This window comes from Protopterus annectens, chromosome 14.part0, assembly GCF_019279795.1.
Source record: "Protopterus annectens isolate FY-2018-M chromosome 14.part0, PAN1.0, whole genome shotgun sequence".
Lineage (NCBI taxonomy): Eukaryota > Metazoa > Chordata > Ceratodontiformes > Protopteridae > Protopterus > Protopterus annectens.
Genome location: NC_056748.1, coordinates 620,780,538 through 620,802,520, shown reverse-complemented (window position 1 = coordinate 620,802,520; position 21,983 = coordinate 620,780,538). Strand labels below are relative to the sequence as shown.

At 43.6% G+C, this 21,983-nt stretch overlaps 1 protein-coding gene across 4 annotated transcripts in view; it reads right to left on the bottom strand.

Annotated features, from left to right (window-relative positions):
• Window positions 1–21,983, bottom strand: part of HERC4 (HECT and RLD domain containing E3 ubiquitin protein ligase 4) — a 3,175,640-nt gene that overhangs the window by 1,269,577 nt on the left and 1,884,080 nt on the right. The gene's annotated exons all lie outside the window — the stretch shown is intronic.

Below are 21,983 nucleotides of genomic sequence, written 5' to 3'. Positions count from 1 at the left end.
CCGAAGACTCAGAAGCCTCCGAACACTGCTCAAAACTCTCAAACTCAGGTTCCACCCTAGGCCTCTTATCAGGAGGGGGCATAGAACCTCTAATCATAGTAATCAAATCTTCTGCCATTTTAAGCATATGTTTCTTAGGCAAAGATCCTGAAGAGCTAGGAGAAACCCCCACTGAAGTTAAACCTGGCCTGCCTCTCAAAGAAGCCTTGGAAACAGAAGGGGAGGCTCTAACCACCTTAGGAAGAGAGGGAAGAACAGCCACCTGAGAAGCCCCTTCAGCCTGGCCTACCTCCTGAGAGGACACATCCTGTAACGGTAAAGTCTCTCCCTGAGACTCCAAAGAAACTCCTGGCAGAACCTCTGGCTCCACTGAGCCTTCTAAAGAACCGACGTCCGGGACTGACGGTTCTTCCAATCTAGGCTTCCCAAAAACTAACCTGGCACAGTCTAACCTTCTCTTAATAGTGCGTTTGTTAAATCTAGCACAAGAGCGGCATCCAACAACGTCGTGCTCAGGCCCTAAACAAGGTATACACAAGGTATGGTAATCCCTATGAGGTATCTGTTTCCCACAAGAAAGACAGTTATTCACTTTTTCTGACATCCGGTTAAATACTGAGGCAAGAAAAAACCAAAATATTCCCCAACGGGGTACTTAGCCAACTTTGATTCGGTCTGAAACTCCGACTTCAGAAAATTTCAGAACGCCAACCTGCACTCGCAAAACTGCTTCTGCATCGGACCATGCGGCAAAAAAGACTGAGGATATGACGTCGGTCATGCGCATTTGTACCCTGACGTCCTGACGTCAGACTAATGCGCCTTGACCGACGTCAGCCATATACTTTGGTATTCGGGCCGACTGGGACAGCGGACTACCCAAGTGTTAGGACTGCAGCAATGTGGAATGAAGAACATACACAATGCAACTCCTTCTGACATTCTCTGTACTTCTCCATCAACATTCTCGGAGCAAACATCGCATCTGTAGTGCTCTTTCCCGGCATGAAACCATACTGCTGATCACTAATCATCACGTCCCTTCTTAACCTAGCTTTCACTACTCTTTCCCATAACTTCATGCTGTGACTGATCAGTTTAATCCCTCTGTAGTTACTACAGCTCTGCACATCACCCTTATTCTTAAAAATCGGTACCAAACACTTTTTCTCCATTCCTCAGGCATCCTCTCACTTTCCAAGATTTCATTAAGCAATCTGGTTAAACACTCCACTGCCATTTCACCTAAACACCTCCATGCTTCCACAGGTATGTCATCTGGGCCAACAGCCTTTCCATTCTTTATCCTCTCTTCATAGCTATCCTTACTTCCTCCTTGCTAATCCATTGCACTTCATGATTCACTATCCCTACATCATCCAACCTTCTCTCCCTCTCATTCTCTTCATTCATCAACCCCTCAAAGTACTCTTTATATATATATATATATATATATATATATATATATATATATATATATATATATACACACACACACACACACACACACACAAACACATGTATTTCTATATCTCTATCTATATATGTACATGCTGCATATAAAGCGAGTCTCACGGACGAGCTGACTACAGAATTGAGGCTGGTGAGTTGCGTGTTGATTATTTGCCGCCACTTTAGCTACAGCTCCTTGGAGGGAGTCAAAGTTCCTTCACCAGGTCCCTCTGTAGTCTTGTGAAATGGGCAAGGTAGTTCTCTGACCTCATGGTAAAGGTCACTGACAAAAATGCACTTCCCATACCTATCCATGGTCCTGGAATCCTTACTTGGAGTATGGATAGAGGAAATGGTCTGCCATGATCATGGCATCAACTGCTACACCTTTCGTTAAAAATGCCTTATCCTTTGGAGCTGTGACATATTTACTTAGCCTCCTAGGAGTAGGTTCTATAGAATCAGGGGTCTCCTAAGCCTTCCAACAGATTAACTCAATGAGCTCATCAGAAGGAGGGGTCACCCAAGAGGTTGAAGGGCAAGACCCAAAGGCCTTCAGGTATGGGCTCCTCGGCCGAAGGGGAAGTGGACTGCCAGTCACCTCTGCTTTAAAATTTCCAGGATGTCTCCAAAGGCGACATGTCAGGAGGTGACCATGGGGATCATTCTGCTTCATCGAGGGTGGTATCAGATGTGATGGACTCCTCTGGGGAGTCAAGATGCTTCCTCTTGCATGTTCTCTTCCAAGGGACTTCCTCAGTAGGGTACTCTGGGGACGTTTTGCAAGAGGGGGAGCCCCCTGGGGGACATCCTGAGACCTGGGATCTCTGTGGTCCTGTGGACAGATCTGCACTGAGGTATAAAGGAAGATCCGATGAAGACTGCATCTTGGACTAGGAAGTAGTCATCCTCCTCCTCATGACATCAAAGTCAGTCCACCTCTGCTCCAACAAATGGGTTGTTGGAGATGAAGGAATCTCCAGGGCAGTGAACAGAAGCTCTGAAGCAGTGGTAGGAGCCGAACTAATCCACGCTGAGGCCCCCAGAGGCAAGGTCAGATCTGAAGAGATCCAAGCATGCTCACAGGACCCAAAATGGAGAGAGTCAGCTTTCATGGTCTCCTGCTCCGACTGGGTGGAAATGCTCATGGCAGATACCGGATCAGAGGAGAAAAAGGGTCTTGGACCCAATACAGACACAAGCTGGATGTCAGAATCTTCCCACTCTGAAATTGAGGGATAGGTCAGAGGGGGAATAGGCGCTGAAAAGGAAGGCTGTGTCTGATACAATTCCTTTGGGTTTGGATCAAATAACTTGACCAAGGCAGGTGTCTAACAACCTCTGCACCACCCTATCTACGTCTTTGGAGAGACTCCTGGTCGACTGTGTAGAAAGGGTAGAAGATCTGGACCTTGTTATGAATGAGGAAGCGAGCCGAGAAGGTATCAGCTCTGATATCGGAACTCAGATGGCAAAGTAGACTTTAGAACTGAAGGCTCAGATGATGACGGCTTTGGAGCAGAAGGTTCAATTTGCTCCGAAAGAGTCTTGGATCCAGTAGTTGCTGACTGCTCTGATGGTTCCATTGCAGAAGACAACTTTGGCTGTTTCTTTTGGCTCCGAAGATGATTTTGGAGCTAGAGAAGGAAGTTCCAATGATTTCTCGGATTTCTCCGATTTTGAAGATGAGGATGTGGGAGAAATAACCTCAGAAAAAGTTTTTTTTAACAACCCTTTTAGAATCAATTTGTTCTTGTGCTCTATTAGCGCTCTGATTAAAGGCATGACATATCGAACAGGATTCCTGTAGATGAATAGGCCCCAACTGTACACACACAAGGTATGTGAGTCACTAAGGGGCATCTTTTTACCACATTGCTCACATTTATTAAAGGCAAGAGGCTTCCCTTGTTTTTGAGACATCCTAAAACTAGAAGGAAAGAACAGTGCAGACGCCCTAACACCAACAAGGAAAAGTAGTAGTCTAAAATTTGATGGACTTACGGAAGAAAGATGAAAACAAAATTTTTTAACAACTGAAGGAAAAGAACAGGGGGGAGGGTGATGTCCTATAAGTAAAACGGACATTAGTTAGATGCCCTCTAACTTAAACGGACGCTAACCAGGGACACACAGGAGCAAACACTAACTCTACAGCTTTTAATACAATTTAAGAAAAAGGGAAGAAAGGAAAAACATCCTCTAACTAAAACAGGCGTAAGTCTGATGTCTCTAACTTAAACGGACGCTAACAAACCACACTAAAAAGAAAACTAGCAAGAAAAAACTACACTGAAAAAGGCAGGTAAGGTAGGGAGAGATGCTTAAGAGGAAAAAACTAACATAAAATACGTTTATCTATAAAAAATAAAAATATCAAAGAATATACTTAGCCCAGAGCTTGCTAACAAACCACCTTGCAGGGAGACAAACAAGATCTGAGGAGGTTAGGGAACTGCATTATGGGTAGGGAAGGATGTCCACAAGTTTTGCTGAAGACATCAAGCTTTTTGGAAAGGCTGAGATGGATACATCGGATCTGACACCATCAGTGAGAATAAAGGCAATATTGGCAACAACACATTATTCTTTATTTCTCTAGCAATGACAGATCAATTTCTAAAATAAAGGTAAATGTCTAACACAATACCTATTCACAGAGGGTCTATGTTAAATAAATGAATGCTTAAAATGTCGAGTACAGCATACTCAAACAGTTTTAAGGGAACGTTTATTTAATCGACTGCTCAGAACTTCAGAAAACAGAGTTCTGAAATATTTCATTTGGCCATCACTGACGTATGTGATCATGATATGTCATGTAAACTAGTGTTAACGGGGCCGTACAGTACAGAATGGGAGAATTTCCCTTTTCTGCAATGAAGTGCAGTCTCGGAGTTGGTATATTTAAGTAGGGGGGGTGTGGGGGATGCAGGGGGGCTTGCGTTACAGAATGTTTTCCCTTTTTTTTTTTATATGTATGTACCTGCTGTTAGTTGGTTTGGTGTACTGTAGCACTTGGGAGGTGTAGGTGGCCAAACGAAACATTTCGAGTTTGTGTTTTCCGACATTCTGAGCAGTCTGTTAAATAAACATTCACTTAAAAGCATTCTTTTATTTAACATAGACCTTTCACAGACATTTTTTCCACTGTTTTGCAATAGTTACATTTCCCCCCATTACAGTTTCACCCAAAGCTTCCCCTACTTAATGTGTGTATTCTGCTTGCATATCCCATACCATACAAGCAGACTCTAGTAAATAGCAAAACTTCATACTTTCACCATCGAGCTAAGCCTTGTGGACTACAACTGTTAACTCCAATATAGGTTTTTGCAGTAATTATTATAGCAATAACCCACGCCTAGGTGTGGGTAATGCTGGCTATACCCACTGTTGGTGTGGTTTGGTCACGAGGGCGAAGCCCGAGGGACCAAACAAAGCCAACCATGGGTAAATCCAGCATTACCCACACCCAGAAGTGGGTTATTGCTATTATACAATAAAATTATTTAAGAAAAAAATAATTAATTTTCTTAAATAATGGCATTGTAATGCCTCCTTGCTGCCCTTCCGCAGCTGTCTGGTAGTCTGCGGCAGTTCTGATGTACTGCGCATGCATATGCCTACACAGTTTATCAGAGCTGTGGGCAAAAGCAACGGAGAAAGCAAGATCTCTGTTGCTTTTTACAAACTGTTTCGCTATGTTAAATGGGTTTAACATAGCGAGACAGCTTTAAAAAAGCAACGGAGCCGTTGCTTTTTTTAAAGCTGTCTCGCTAAGTTAAACCCACTTAACATAGCGAAACAGTTTGTAAAAAGTAATGGAGAAAGCAAGATTGCCGTTGCTTTTTACAAACTGTCTTGCTATGTTAAACTCGTTTAACATAGCGAGACAGCATTAAAAAAAGCAACGGAGAATGTCCGTTGCTTTTTTAATACTGTCTCGCTATGTTAAATGAGTTTAACATAGTGAGACAGTGTGAAGCAATGGAGATCTTGCGTTCTCCGCTGCTGGGAAAAAAAAAGTTATAGTAATGGAAAAAGTCCGGGCAACCAGACCTTTTTCCATTACTATAACTCTGATTTACAACGTGTACGCTGACCAATCAGCGTGCACGTTTTTTGAATATTAATGTTCAAACAGATCAAAGCTGTGCTAGGCTACGCTATATGAAATATCCTGCCAAGGATTGGACCAGCCAGACAGCTTCCAAAGTTTTAGGGCACTTTCACTTACCCAAGTCACTGTACAGCTCAAGAAGAGCAGTGCAAAATCAGTGGCAAAGTCACCAAAATTTCAGAGCTTTTTGGTCTCAGAAGAGGGACACTAGGACCTTGTCTGAAAGGAAGTATTAACAATTCTATATCTTATATCTTGGCATAAAAATAGCAAAAAAAAGACGGGAAGGGTGATGTTATGCCACTGTGATCTATTAGAACATTTACTGTTATGGTAAGTTTATTTACATGACTGCTCGAAGTTGATCACTACTGCAGTAGCCCAAGGTGTGTGTATATATAATGAAAATCAAAGCTTAAAAAGGGTGGACAAAGTTATATCAAAGTCCAGGAGCCTCTGGAGAATGGACATAGCAAAGCCTGCTCTGGACCTAGCAAATTAACCTAGTTTCTAGAGCTTGGTAAAAGTGTTTACAGGTGGCAGATTTGCTGTCTCTAGCATATTTATGGAGTATATCCCTTTCCAAAATACCACAGAAGTAACCAGAGCCCTGACAGAGTAAGCTCTGACTGTCTGGAATTCTCTTGTTATGGTGAGAAAGTATAGTTGTGTAAAATCTTACCATAACCTTAGCTGTCCTTCTCTTCTATATGCTGCTGTATCCAAAACATGAGGGAGTCTGCCTCCAGCTGACTTGTATGTCCGGCTGTTTTACAAAACATAAATGTTACTGCGAAGGTACATGGGACGGCCCACATCACTCAACGTACGTCAGCCATAAACTATCGTCTGGTATAAAGCAGACATCTGCACACACTTACCTCAGAACTGGATGCGGCCGGGAAACAGCAACTATGTAGTGGGTACTCAGGAGTCAAGCAAGCATCAGGGGGAAGGCACAGTGGGAAAGTATACAGCAGTATATAGAAGAGAAGGGCATCTAAGGTTATGCTAAGATTTTACACAACTATACTATGTCCTTTTACTCATATGCTGCTATATCCATAACATAAGGTAGAGTGCAAAAGCTCATGATATTAAGGATTGGGAGGGGGAGCTGATATATTTTCCACAAAGCCATGCAGAATGACTCTGGCGAATCCTGCTCTGGACCTGGAAATGATATCCAACTTGTAATGTTTGGTGAAAGTGTGGAGAGGTGACCATGTAGCTGCCTCTAAAATGGCAGCCATATCCAAACCTTTAAAGAAGAGCACAGAGGAGGACACACAGCCCTAGTGGAGTGTGCCTTCACTGGGAAGGGAAGCCTTTTATCGTGGGCTGTATAGCAAATGGAAATAGTTTTTGAGATCCAGGAGGAAGTGGTTTGCTTGGAAACAGGGTGTCCCAGGGGTCTTGGGTGACAGGAAACAGAGTCTGTCTGATTTATGAATGGGTTTGATTTTGGCCAAATAGTATCAGAGTTGTCAATGTACATCGAAGGACCACATAGGAACACAATTTGAGAGAGATGCAATTACATAAAAAAGCTAGAGTCTATGCTCTCTCCCTCACAAGCCAGTATATCTGGCACTGAGGTTGTCACCGCAATCACTACACTTCAAACACCACCCACAACTACACAACAGATACCTGCATATGTGGTGGTTCTCAACAAAAACAAACCCAAACAAAGGAGACCTCAGAGCCAAAAACACAACTCTCCATGCCACATACCATGCATAGTCCACACACCAGTGTCTCAACCACGAATGCCTAACCCATAAACCCAACATATTAGTCATGGGAAACTCCATTGTGAGACACACAGATTTGCCTCTTACCAGGCTGGACTTACTTAGTTGTTTGTCAGGTGCCAGAATCCACCATATTTATTTCATTTATTTATTTTATTTTACATTTGTTAACCGGTCTAGTCTAACTGGATATATGTCCATTTTCAGTAGAGGCCCGGGGAGATAAGCTCCGAATGAAAACAATAACAAAACCATATATACAAATTAAGGTAAACAATGCACAATGCAGGTACATTAGTGAGAAAAATCAAAGTCAGAAGACCATAACATAGTGGAATATAATCAGGTACAAGTAGTATAATGCACATGTAGTTTCAATACATAAAATATAAGTAAGAAGGCAACTGATTATGAACAATTAATTAGCAGAAAAGTATTCACATTGATGAAATTAAGATGATGTAGATAATAGTATGAAGAAGGAGAAGGTTTGCTGTTATTAAGATAGGATCTTGAGGAGTGTAGGCTGAATCTAGTAAGAAGAGCTAGTTGATCAGTCAAATTCAGTACAGGGGCACAACCAGTGTGTTTTGAGGAAAAGTTTCAAATTCGTTTTGAAAAGTGATATAGAGAGAAGTGAGGAAAGTTTACTGGGGGGAAGGTTCCAGGATTTTCCAACAGTATTAGAGAAGAGAGAGTCCCCAGCCTCGTTTGATTTACAAATATTGACAAGAAGTTTATGTGATGATCGTAGGCTCTTGAGATTACTGTAGGGAATGATGAGGGTAGATAGTATTAGGGTATTTGTAGGTTGGTATAGAGTTTTATGGACAATGGTCAGTTGGTGGAATTTATGCTGATTTCGGAATTCAAGCCAGCCTAGTTTTAAATTGTAACAGTGGTGGATTCTGAAAGGGTTGCCTGTAGCAAATCTGGCTATGTTATTATAGGAATTTTTCATTTTATTAAGGTTATTTTTAGATAGATTAGTGTATATGGGTGAGGCATAGAGGAGAGTACAGATTAAATGGGTGTGAGCAACAGTTATTCTAGCTGCAGGAGAGAGGAAGGGTTTGATCCTGTAGAGAGCCTAGTTTTCTATTAACAGTTTTTATAGTGTTGTTGATATGGGTGTCGAAGTTAAGGTTGTTATCTATGGTGATGCCTAGTAGTTTGGTAGTTGGATCTGGGGATATGAGAGTACTATTATTAGATGTGACTGTAAAATCTATGGAGGGGACTGGACTTGTAAGTAGTGGTAAAAAGGAGTAGCTATTTTTTTTTAGGGTTCAGAAGGAGATAGCGCTGTGTAAACCATTGTTCAACTGTGTTAAACACCTTTTGGGTAAGGGAGTGAAGTTCAGATATTGATGTGGCTGAGCAGGTAAGTGTGGAGTCGTCTGCGTATTGAATGCAAGTAGCGTGGGGAATTTCAAGGTGAAGGTCATTGAGAAATAAAGAAAACAGGAGAGGTCTCAGTATGGACCCTTGCGGAACACCAAGCTTAATGGGCAGGTAGGTAAGCTAGAGTATTATGCCAAAGTACAGCCTGTTGTCTGTTATCTAAGTAGGACTGGAACCATGTTATAGCTACTGCATCTAGTGACAGGGATTTGAGAATATTTACAAGTATCTGGTGATTTACCATATCGAATGCCTTAGACAGATCTATAAACAGTGCAGAGGAAAGCATACTGAGGTTACGGTTTTTGTTGATACAGTCAGTAAAGGAGAGGAGGGCAGTAGTAGTGCTGTGGAAAGGTCTGAAACCATGTTGACAGCTGGACAGTAAATTGTTTTGAATATGGTGGTCTAGTAACTGCTTGTGGATACATTTTCCATGATCTTTGCCAAGGGAGAAAGTAGGGCTATGGGATGGTAATTGGAGAGTTCAGTAGAGTTCCCACCCTTGTGAAGGGGGATAATATGGGATACTTTCCAGATTTTAGGGATGTGTCCTTCACTGATGGTTCTATTGATGAGAATGCAAATGGGATAGGCAATGGACTTGGCTGCTATTTGTAGATATTCAGCGGGTAGTTGGTCGGCTGAAGGAGAGCATGGTTTCAGTTTTAGGAGAAGGGTAAGAATATATGTTGTTGGGATAGGTTGGAAGAGAAATGGGTGGTGGGATAGTGTTAGAGTTAAGTTTTGAGTTGCTAACTGACTGGCAAGAGTTTGAATGGCCTCAGTGAAAAAGGTATTAAAGGCATTAAGCAGTCTGCTTGGGATTCTCCTGGCCTGTTCCTTGTGGGTTTGGTGTGATAGATTGACCTGGGTGTAGTAATTGGTTAATACTTGCCCAGAACTTTTGTGGTTTGTTATGGTGATTCTGCTGGAATTGTAGGTAGTAGTTTCTTTTATCAGACATAGTTTTTTAGTGTTCTTTCTCAGTTGTCTGAAGTTTTGTTGGTCTACAGGGTTTTTAGTTAATCGATATTTATTCCAGTATTTATTTCCGAGATGGATTTTTTGCTTGGTTTCTTTTGAAAGCCATGGGGCAGATTTAATTCTCATTCTGACAGAGCGGGTTGGTGCATGGTGGTCTAGTGTGTTTAGGAATTTAGAATTAAAGTAATTAACAGCTTCCTCGAGTGGGAGTTTTTTTAAGGGAGACCAGTTACATGCTCTTAGTTCACTTTGGAAGAGATCAGGGTTGAAGTTTTTCTTGGTTCTGACAGTTCTAAAAATGGCTGGAATGGTTAGATTGGTTTTAAGCCTGATTATATAGGTAAGTGAGTGATCACTTATGTCCATCAGGGAGGGTTCCAGCTTCATATGTTTGGGCATGGTTATTTAAGAGAATCCAGTCTAAGGTACTTTCCTTCTTATTAGGCTTGTTTATCCTGGTAGGGGAGGTAATGGTTTGAATAAATCCGAATAGGTTAATATGGGTTGTAGGGTGGCTACTACTGCAGCTCCTCCAATCAATGTTAAAATCACCTAGGATTATGGTTTCTTGGGGTAAGTTTTGAGAAAACCAACAAAGGATATATTCAACAGTGGCTATGTTATTACCTGGAGGAAGACAGATGCAGATAATATAAATGGATTTGAATGTGTTGAGTTGAAGCTTGGTAATGAGGATTTCAGTGTTAGAGTCTTGGGGTAGTTTAAAGTCAATGGTAGTAATCTGTAATCCAGATTTAAATAGGATAGCTATCCCACCACCATTTTTGGCAGCTCAGTCAAGTTGTAAGATATTATAACAGGGTGGGATGACGTCATTGGCTTTAGTTACAGGTTTTAACCAAGTTTCTGTTACACAAAGAATGTCAAAGGAGTAGACTTCCAAGAGAGCATGTAGCTGTGCAACTTTATTATTTATGCTACGTATATTAAGGTGAGCTAATAAGATTGAGTCTGGTGGTTTGGTAAGTGAATGCATAGTAGAAGGGGTGGGGTTGAGGAGTTGAGTGGTAGTGTCAGTTGTTGGGCCTGGGTTTGGGTGAATGTCTCTATCTTCTAAAGATAGTAGTCTTTGTAGTCTAGGATTTGGGAATCTAGTATATGGATGTAGGGATTTTCTGGAATTGGGAGAATTATATCTAATGTAGGCTATCCTATGGTATTTTGCTAGCAGACAGCTGGGTATGGATGTTATGTTAAAATGGTTAGTGCAGATAGGTAGAGAAGTGGAGGTAGTTAGCTTACTGGGTTAGTGAAGGTGTGGATATAATGGGTGTTCATAAGAGGATAGCAAGTAGGCTAATGTTAAATAAAGTGTGAGCATGAGTACCTTCTTTAACAGGGTTGGGGCTGGTAGTTTATATATTTTGAAGGGTAAGCTGTTAGGTTTCAGTTATAGTCAGGAGGTGTAATAGGTGTGGAGAGAGGTGGTGGGTGAGATAGGGAGTGATAATTGAAAGGAGGGTAATAGAGTGGTTGGCCAATGGTGAAGGTTTATGTGATAAGTGGGAGTGGGAAGGGGTGTGGTTAGATAGTATAAGCTTAGGACCACTGTGGGTGGAATTTGGGGGTAGGGGAGCGGAGTGAGCCCATAGGGCGAACAGAGCAGGCTGAAATAAGTAACTGAAGGACTGTCAGAAAACCAATCTGTGAGCATCTGACTACTGAGGTACTGTTCAATTGGTACGGGTAAGTAAGGGGGGTAGGAGTTTGACCAGCCTGGAGAAGTGTGTGTCTTTAATATACATTGAAACTCCACCTCCTTTGGCAATGCTGCCAACAATTTGAGGTCTGAATGTATGATAGGATGAGTAACCACATAAGGCTGGGGTGCTCTCCACAGCTTTGAACCAGGTTTCTGTGACTGCACAAATGTCAGCATCTTCCAGGGTTAAGAAAGCTTGCAATGAGTGCAGTTTCATGTTTAGACTCCTAGAATTTAGCAGCATGACCTTTAATTTGAGTTTTGTTGAAAGTTTTATGTTTGTAGTATCGACTTCATGACTTTTCCTAAAAGGGCACTATGGGGGAGGCAAGGGCCTTTGCCAGAAGCCTAAGTGAGACAGATGCAGGCCATCTGTAGCAAAGCATCGTGATCTGTTGATCATATCTTCCCAGGCTGTCAGGTACTGGATCCCCCAGGAATGACACCAGAAATTAAGCCAATTATTAAAGTCAGTCATTTTCTATTTGTATTGAGGCATCATTCTGGGTGAAGGTAGAATGCTGATTAAGGCTAGGGATATACATGCCTGGGACACGCATTCAGCGAGCTCAGTCATGTCTGTCTTCATATAGTACAGGGAGGTACATCCCAACCCATTCATGCCAGCATGGACTATGACAGAGTTATAACTTTACCTGTTTTTGAGACACTTAAGTGTGTGTGAGACTAGGTATTAGCCATTGACTTCATATATTATAAGCGTACTATTCTAAGCAATGTGGAAATGCTTTACTTGACCTGAAATGCTATTGCATATTCCTGTACTATTGTTGTCGCTAGCGAGGAACTAGTTTAAATGTAATACCTCAAGGGATTGCTCCACTTGGATCTCATGATACAAATTGCCAGAGCGTCCCAGAGCTCACTGTTCATTTCATTTAATGATATAGCAGAACATAGCTGCACTTTGTAAAGGGAATTCATAACTAGACAGCTGCTTGAGTTAAGCTACTTGAACTCTACCCTATTTCTTAGTTAGATGTATGTGTACTTATGCCTCTTGACTCAGATACCGCAGTATTGCCTTGCAATTTACCTGAATGCTTTGTAATGAATGTTTGAGTGTTTTTGAACTAAATACTGTGTTCACTACCCTAATTCTGTGTAAATGGCTGTTTTCTTACCCCATCATTGTTTCTCTTTCCCCACCATTCTTAGGTTTCATTTCAACTATCCTGCACTAGGATTTTGAGATCCTACCTACCTGGTGAAAGGAGCCCTGCAAACTATTCTAAATATCTGTTCCATATAGAAAGACACTTACCGCCCTGTTTAGGAACCCTGTTACCAAAGGAGGCAAGAAAGTACATGCTATCTAAACCTAGCGGTAAAGCTGAACACTTGACTAATACATTGTGTATGCTTTCAAGCATGCTACCTAGCCAGGATACCCAGCAGCCATACCCTCCCCTCTACCCCTTAATATATATATAGATATATATATATATATATATATATATATATATATATATACTTTTTCCTATCCTTGTGCTATTTCCCGAAGCTATTTATAGAGCCTTCGCAAACCTTCTACCATCCATCACTGCTGTCTAGTTTTCGGCTGTAATACATTTTTTCAACAATAGATGGCACCCTAATCTAGGCCAGTTCCGAGTACATCTTTCTGTTCTCCCTAAAATTAACTGAAGTAAGGATCAGACCCTAAACTAACAAGGAAAGCCTAAGGAACTTTCTCCTGCCGAGTCTTAGGAACTCTTTCTGACTTGCCTTTCCCACTCTGATACTTTTTCGCCATACCTGCATTCAGCTGTTCCTTACTATTCACTACCACTGTTAGACATTCCAGGTGCAGTTAAAAGTTGACAAGACCCCTAGTCAAATTATAGCTAGCTATAGGCTTCAAATTTTGACTTAAGATGCCAACTCCACCTATTTAGACCTCTTCAAATCTATCAAGATTCAACTCTTTACCCTGAACCTGGGTGACTAATTACCCAACTATAGATTGGAAAAACTACTCATGCCAGAACACATATGCCCAGAGATTCCATGATTTTATCAATGCAAATGCCTTGGAACAGCTAGTTGATACCCCCACAAGCGGACATATCTTGGATGTGGTATCAACCAACATGAGTAACCACTGCAACACCCCTACAGTATCATCCTTCCTGGTAAGCTCAGACCATAAAGAGGTCACTTTCGAAGTCACCATCTTCCCTGACACCCCCCCCCCTAACTAGGGTCAAACAAAAAAACTTCTCCAAAGCTGATTACAATCTCCTGAGGGATGGTATAAACGGCTTCACAACCCCCTCCCCCATTGTAGGAACTGGCACCAATGACCAAAGTACTACACAAGCATTTATAGAGATGCATGGAATCAGGAATACCTGACAGGACAAAATCATCATCCACAAGAAAGAGTAAACTGTCTGGTAGACATCTGCAATAGATAAACTATATGACAAAAGGAAAATATTGCTGTCCAGGACCAAGAAGGAGCAGGTGCCCAATTGGAAGCAATCTCTCCTTAGCCTGAACACGGAAATAAGAGCACTAGTGAAATTCTCTAAAGCCAACTTTGAGTCCATATTGGCCACATCTACTAGAGTCAATCATACGGCCTTCTTCACATATGCCTGCAATCTCGAAGGAAGCACCCAGATCTGTTCAGAACTGGTGGTCCAGGACACCACATACACAAATGCTGTATCTACAGCCAATCTACTGGCTGACAGATTCAGTGAAAACTTCTCCCCTCTGTCCTATCAGTAAATCAGGACATCCCCAGTACTTGCCCCCCACCACTCATATCTAGGGAACAGGCCATCATTGCCCTCTCAAAGGCAAAAAATACAGCTTCTATGGGACCCAATGACATCCCAGGCTGCATCCTACGTGAACACAGGCATGAACCTGCAGCACCATTAGGCACCCTGTTCAACCAATGCATGAGTATCGGCTTTGTCCCTGCTGAGTAGAGGACAGCCACTGTCATCCCTTTACACAAAGGTGAAGCGTCCACCGATCCAGGAAATTACAGACCCATCAACCTAACTAGCCTGATCTACAAAGCCATGGAACAGATTATCTTGGACCTCATTAACGAGGACAATGGCAACCTCAAAACACTCGACCCCACACAGTTTTGGCTTTGTCAAGGGGAGGTCATATCTTTTAAATCTGGTTGACATCTTTGAGACAGTCACCAAAGCCATGGATGAGGGGAAGATGGTGCACACAGCCTACCTTGACCTGCCCAAAGCCTTCAACACAATTCCCCACTTGGGCATAATAAACTCTCTCAACTAGGCATCAATCCATATGTTACCAGTAGCTCACTGACGGAACCGACCTAATCAAAATAGGGGAAGCCACATCAAGCAGTAGACCTGTAACAAGCGGCACACCCCAGGGATCAATATTGGGGTCTCTGTTATTCAGGATATACTTCTCTGAGGTGCAGGCCAAAAGCAGTGGGCTATGGCTGACCAAGTTTGCAGATGACTGCAAGCTGGGCACAGCTATTAATTCTCCAAGTGATGTTGACATTCTCCAAGAGGGTCTCACCCAAACAAATGACTGGTGCCAGAAACATGGCCTCAAGCTGAATGCCAAAACATGCATCATCCCCTTTGGGGAGAGTGATGTCCCCATACATTATCACATTAATAACAATGTCCCATGTACACAATCAGTAGTGAGGGATTTGGGCACCTAGGTTGATAGTACCCTGACTTTTGACCACCATATTGCTTCCGTTGTACGGAAAGCTTTCTACATGGCCCACCTCATAAGTAAGGGAATCTCATCCAGGGACAGAGAGGCAATAACATCCCTGTATTTTTCCCTTACAAGGCCAATCATCGAGTACAACACCCCCTTCAGCATGTACCTTGCAAAGCACATGCTGCAGCTGGAGACACCACAGAGGTTCCTCACCAGGAGAATCCAGGGCCTCAAACATCTACCATGCACAGATAGGCTAAAAGCCCTGTCCCTTCATACAGACTCCTCAGAAGTGACCTCTGTCTGGCATACAAAGCAATCTCAGACCCTGCCTTGATGGGACTGCTGCATATCCGCAAGTCAAGCTCCACTCAAGCAACCCATACACTCAACCTCAACCTGGTCTGTGATATCAATACGACTTGTTGATGGGACAGATTTCTGTCCCAGAGACTCACCCATCTGTGGAGCAGACTACCTCATTATCCTTTTTTAAGCGCAACCTGGATAACTGGATGGGAAACAGAAACGACACCCCTGGGATTCCACCCGTGTCCCTGCTGAACAGGAGCTTTGGGTGCTGACTTGTTTAAACATGGGCTAAACTCTTCGTTAGGCTTATAAGGGCCTCAGGGTCAAAAGCCTAGTAAACCTCCTATGATACTATGCCAAGGATCCTTTCACTGGAGGTCTGTGGCAAAGGTAAAAAGGTAGGCAGACTGAAATCCAGATTTAGGGAAAGTTCATTAACTACTTTGGCCATGAAGGAAGGGTTAGTACACAGGCAAACAGTGTCCTTGTAGAAAACTGTGGAAGTGGAAGAGGCCCTGAGGGCATGCAGTTCAGAGACCCTTCTGGTTGAAGTAATGGCCACCAAAAGAATAAATTCCATATGCAGTGTTGAAGAGTGCAATCCTTAGCTGGTTCAAAGGGAGGTAAGGTAAGCTTTTCCAACACAAAACTGAGATCCCAAGGAGGGGGAATAGGCTTTCTTGGAAGTCTAATATGTACTACTCCTTTCAAAAAGGAGTTTGACTTCCAGCCTGGAAGCCAAAGGAGGAGAGAGAGGTAAACATGCTGAGATGGCACACTGGTGTTCCTTGAAGGGAGAATATGACAAGCCAGAGTTCATCAATTCAAACAGGTAAGACAGTACCACTGGAGGTTCTACAGACAGTGATTGAAGATCTTGTTTTAGACAACATACAGAGAATCTTTTCCACTTGGATAGACAGGATTTTCTGGTAGTGGGTTTTCTGGCCTCCTGCAGAACCTGAAGCACATCTTCGTTATAAGGGTGTCTAAAGAGAATCAACACCCTATCACACACAGAGTAAGGTTCAGGGTGGGTATTTGGTGGTGTATGAGAGTCCCCTTCTCCTATGTAAGTCAGCCCATCCTGAGAGGTAGCTTGTGGTGATTGCCCCTGGCTAGATGATGTAGAAGGGGGAACAAGTGCTGCCTTGACCAAAAGGGTGTCACCAACAAGATTTGAGGTTGTCCTCTCAGAATCTTCAGCAGAACTTTTTGTATGAGAGGGAATTGGGATACTGCATAAGCAAATATCCCTTTCCATGGGAAGGAGAGAACAACCGCTTTTCATACTCCAGGGGGTGAATATCGTGGTACATTAAGTTGGGAGTTGTCTATTCATGGGGGAGGCAAACAGGTTTACCTGAGGTATACCCCATTGATGGACCATGTCCAACAACACATCCCTGTTTAACATCCATCCATGGGCTTGAATCATAGATCTGCTTACAGAATCTACCATCACATTCTCGGCTGAAGGTATGCAGATGGCTGGGGGATACTTGTTTCTGTTGGGCAATCCCTCATGCTTGCAAAGCCAACCTGCACAGGATGTAGGACTTTGTCCCCACTTGCTTGTTGACGTACCACAGCACCATAGTGTTGTCTGTGTACCATCTAAGCAGTCCTGGGCAGATTTGAAGGGCAAATATCAAGGCTCCCATCTCCTTGATGTTGATGTGGTCCTTCTGTTGGGGGTGGGTCCATGTGTCCCTCACTCTCCTGTCTCCTAGAGTTGCCCCCAACCCAAGTCTGAATCATCTGCGTACAGATCTTGATTGGGAGGAGGAGGTTGTAGGCGAAGACCTGGATTGTCTACAATCTGAGCAATCCACCACTAGTTCCCTGGATAGGCAGGGTAAGACAGGTACCATAAACTCCAGAGGGTGCAGGTGTTGTTTCCAGACTGTCCTTATGAACCACTGAAATTTCCTCATGTGTAGCCTTGCTAAGGGTACCATGGGAATGGTGAAAGCCATGAATCCCAGGAGCCTCAGCAACTCCCTGGTAGAAAGTGCTTAGAGAGAAAGAATTTTCTGGACATAAAAGATTAGGGCCAGAATCTTGTCTGGAGGAAGACGGGCTATCATTTGCCCTGTGAGAATCCTGCATCCTAAGAACACATGGTTCTGTGGGGGGGGGGGGGGGGTCAGAGAAGATTTTTCAAGGTTTATGGTAAACTCCAGGCCTCTCAGTAGGGAGATGGCATAGTCCAAGTGCTGTTGAACCATCTGTGAGAATGATGCCTGGATGAGGATATCGTCCAGATAAGGGAAGAGTTGGATCCCCTGCGTTCTGGCAAAGGCGATGACTGGGGGCTAGGCACTTTGTGAACACTCTTGGGGCCATAGAGAGACCAAATGGCAAAGCAGAGAACTGCAAATGCGCAGAACCCATTGAGAAACAAAGACATTTCCTGAAAAGAGGATGGATAGGAATGTGCAGATGATCATCCTTTATGTCTAAGGACACCATATAGGCCTGAAGGAGGTTCAGGGGACGGAGAGTCACCTTACGAAAAAAGGGGAATTTGTGGAAGGTAATTAAATGAGATAGGTCCAAGACAGGTTTCCAGGGACCTTCTTTCTTGAGAACCAGGAACATTCTTGAGTAAAATCCATTCCCTCTTAGATCTTGGAGTACCTCTTGAATTGTGCCTTGTGAGAGGAGGGCCCGCAAGACTGGAGGAAAGCAAGCCATTTGGTCTCGAGGGGACTGAGGAATGCCTCGGAAGGTTGATCTGGACTCCTACACCATGAAATAACCCTGTTTTATGATTGAGAGGAGCCAAGAGTCCTGGGTAATCTGTTTCCAAGCGGGGAAAGAAAGGGAAGATGCAGGGAGAGCGAGATAGTTGGGCTTAAGGCCTGGTAGTCACAGACTACTGTTTTTTGCCTGAAAAGGCTGCTTTTGAGTGGGAGTGGAGGGAGAAGACCTGGAAGGAGTCTGCTTCCTGGAATCTTTATTCCTTTTGGAGGACGTGTGTCTAGAAGGCTTTCTCACAAAGGCAGTCCCAGCCAGGTAGTTCTTCTGGAAGCAGGGAACCGGGGACACAAATATATGCATGAGGTCCTGAAGTTCTTTGCCCTTCTCCTGAAGGGCCTTAATGAGCTCTGCAGCCACAGAACCGAACGAGGCCCTGTTATCCAAGGGTACATCCATCAGTTTAGTTTTAATGTCATCTGGCAGAGGCTGAAGCCTAAGCCAGGAGCATCTCCTGATGACAGAACCCGAAGCAACAGCCCTTGCAGAAGCCTCCACTGCGTCAGAAAAAGAAGTTATATACTCACCATAACGTTCCATCTGAGTTGTTGCTTTTCATTTCCTTCAACCTGTGGGACACGGATCTTTGACGGATCCGACTCAGCAGCATCTCTCCAGCATCGGATCAGAGCTCAGCCTCCCCTACCCATAATGCCCATTGTTTGCTTCCTCCCCTCAGATCAAGTTTGCTGCCCAGCACAGCATTCCAAACTGACTGAATGCCTTACCCCATGGCACAATAACCCAGAAGTATCACAAGAACAAATCATATATGCCAAGAAAAGGCTGTATCTTTTCCAGATAACCACACAGCCCACGTAAGGCAGGGTGAAGGAGGGTGGGATGGTTGAGGACAAATGAAAAACAACTCAGATGGAACGTTATGGTGAGTACAAAACTTATCTGAAGTTTTTGTTTTCATTTGGTCTTCTACCTGTGGGACAGAGTCCCTAGCTACTAAAATCCTGGGAGGCCCTCATGGAAGGATATTCTGGAACATGGTGGAGCCAAAGGATGCCCTGCTTCTGGATAAAAGATCCAACTTGTAATGGGAAATGAAAGTATGTGAAGATGACCAGGTAGTCACAGAGCAAATGTCCTCCAAAGATATCCTGGACCAAAAGGCAGGTGAAGTAGCTATAAACTTAGTAGAATGCGTCTTGACTTGACCTGGTGGAGACAATCCTTTGGTTGAATACCCCAAGAGTATACACAGAGATCCAATGAGCAATGGTGACCTTCGATACAAGTTTCCCTAAAAAGGGCTTAGAGTAGGAAATTAAAAGTTTATCAGACTTGCGAAAGGCCTTAGTTCTGTGTTAAGTAAAAACATAATTGCCTATGCAGATCCAGCAGGTGCAATTTATACTCAACCTTATTCTGAAAATACAGAAAGAAAAGAGGGACACTGACAGCCTGAAAGGAAGGATTAGTGTGCAAAGATACCCTGTTGATAAGGCTTGAATCTCCGACACTCTTAGCTGAAGTAATGGAAATCAGGAAAGCGGTCTTCCAAGACAGGAAATGCAGATCCACTGAAGCAGCAGGTTCGAAGGGGAAGAGACCAAGGCTTGAAGGGCCAATGTAAGGTCCCAAGGAGGTGCAGGATCTTTGATTGGTGGCCTAAGAAAGTACCCTTCAGAAAGGCTTTACATAGCTAAGGCCAGAGAAGCTGAATTATTGCCTTTGTGGAAGTTAGAAACAGCTGCCAGCTGAACTTTAACCATAGAAAAGCTGGCACCCTGTTGAAAAATACCTGCCAGAAACTCTAAGATAACAGGCAACAAGGCAGTGAAGGAAAACAAATCACGCTGAGAAGCCCAAATCGGGAAACGTTTCCGCTTACCCGAATAAACCTTCCTAGTGGAAGATTTATGAGCCACTGCCAAAATCTTCTTAACCGGAGAAGATAGCCCAGGATCCTAGCTATCATGGGAACAGGAGCAGCCAAGCTGTGAGCTTCAGACTGGCCAGATCTGGATGGGGAATCCCCGAGGGATGTTAAATCAGATCTGGAACCAGTTAAAACGTCCAGGAAGGACCGACTACATGAGACCACAGAGAAGGGGACAATACTTGGTGAGGCCAGAAGGAGGCAATGAGGATGACAGAGTTCCACAGCCAATGTACTTTCTGAAAGAGTTTTGGAATTAGGGGAAGTGGAGGATAAGCATAGAGAAAAGCAGAGGGCCAAGAATGAACCACAGCTACTCTGGGGGACTCCCCGGATAGGGTTTCAGAGTGAAAAACTCTCTGTACTTCGCGTTGGAAGGAGAAGCGAAGAGACTGCAGCAAGGCTGACCCCACTTTAGAAAGATCTGTTTCGCTACTGAAGGATTCAGAGATTATTTGTAAGACATCAGGATAGACCTGCTGAGCCTGCCCACTAGAATACTGGACCTCCCTGGAATGTGCATTGCCACCAGAAAACGGCCAGTGGAGATTGCCCACTCCCACAATCTCATGGCTTTGCAGCAAAGGGGATAAGACCTGCTTCCTCCACCAGTTTGTTGATGTACCAGACTACCAACATGTCTGTCTGGATAGCAATCTTCTGTAGGGGAAGATGGGCATGAAGAGCTTGCAACACCAATAGCACTGCCCTCATCTCCAGGACGTTGATATGCAACTGGGTCTCCAGGGAAGACCACGTGCCTTGGACTATCCTTAACCAATACCCCCCCTCCGTGTAGGGAGGTGTCCATGGTCACCATGGTCAGCGGGGAGGGAAGAACAAAAGTACAGTTGCGTACACTTACCATAAATGTAGATGTTAGAGTGTATTCACTGTTGCAGTCATTACATTTGGGTAATCCTGCTGGCAGGTTGCCCTCAGTCGGCCTAATTCCAAAGTCCTGTGTCAGCTGCTGTCGCCCCTTCCCTGACATCAGGTCGTTAGGGGTATAAAAGAAGCAGCCGACGCCATTTTCTTTAGTTTTTCTTGCCCCAGATATCAGGTGCCCCCAAAAAGGGTAGCCAAAATTTATATATATAAATACATGCACCAATGTAAACTTCACCTTCATCTACAAGCAAATACACCACATAGGTTGTATAAATCAGAGAAGGAAAGATAGGTTCCATCAGAAGAAAGGGGGATGGCGGGTGGGTAACCTGGACTGCAACAGTGAATATACTCGAACATCTACATTTATGGTAAGTGTACACAACTGTACTATGTTCTTCATGTTTCACTGTTGCAGTCATTACATTTGGGTAGAGTCCCAAAGCTATGGTTGGGAGGCTGTAGCTAAACAGCATTAGGAGCAGCTATGAGGCCCTGCAGAACTGCAGTGGCAAAGCCTGCCCTGGATTTAGAGCAGAGTGGCAGATTATAGTGCTTTGTAACGGTGTGCACTGAACTCCAAGTAGCAGCCTCTAATGTCCTTGGTTGCTACTCCCCTGAGGAAGGCTGCTGAAGTGGCTGCAGCTCTGGTTGAATGTGGTCTTATGCCCTTAGGCACTGGCTTGCCATGGTGTAAATAGCAGAAACGAATGCAGTGGCCTATCCACTTTGAAACAGTCTGCTTTGAGATGGCCTTTCCTTGTGATCCTGCAGCATATGTCACTAGTAATTGTTCTGTCTTTCTGAAAACTTTGGTTCTGTCCAAGTAGAATCTAAGCCGTCTGTGTACGTCCAAAAAATGCAGAATTCTCTCCCCCTTGTTCTGTGGATATGGATAAAAGGTTGGCAGATGAATAGTTTGGTTAAGAGCCACACTGGACACCACTTTCGGGCATAAATGTT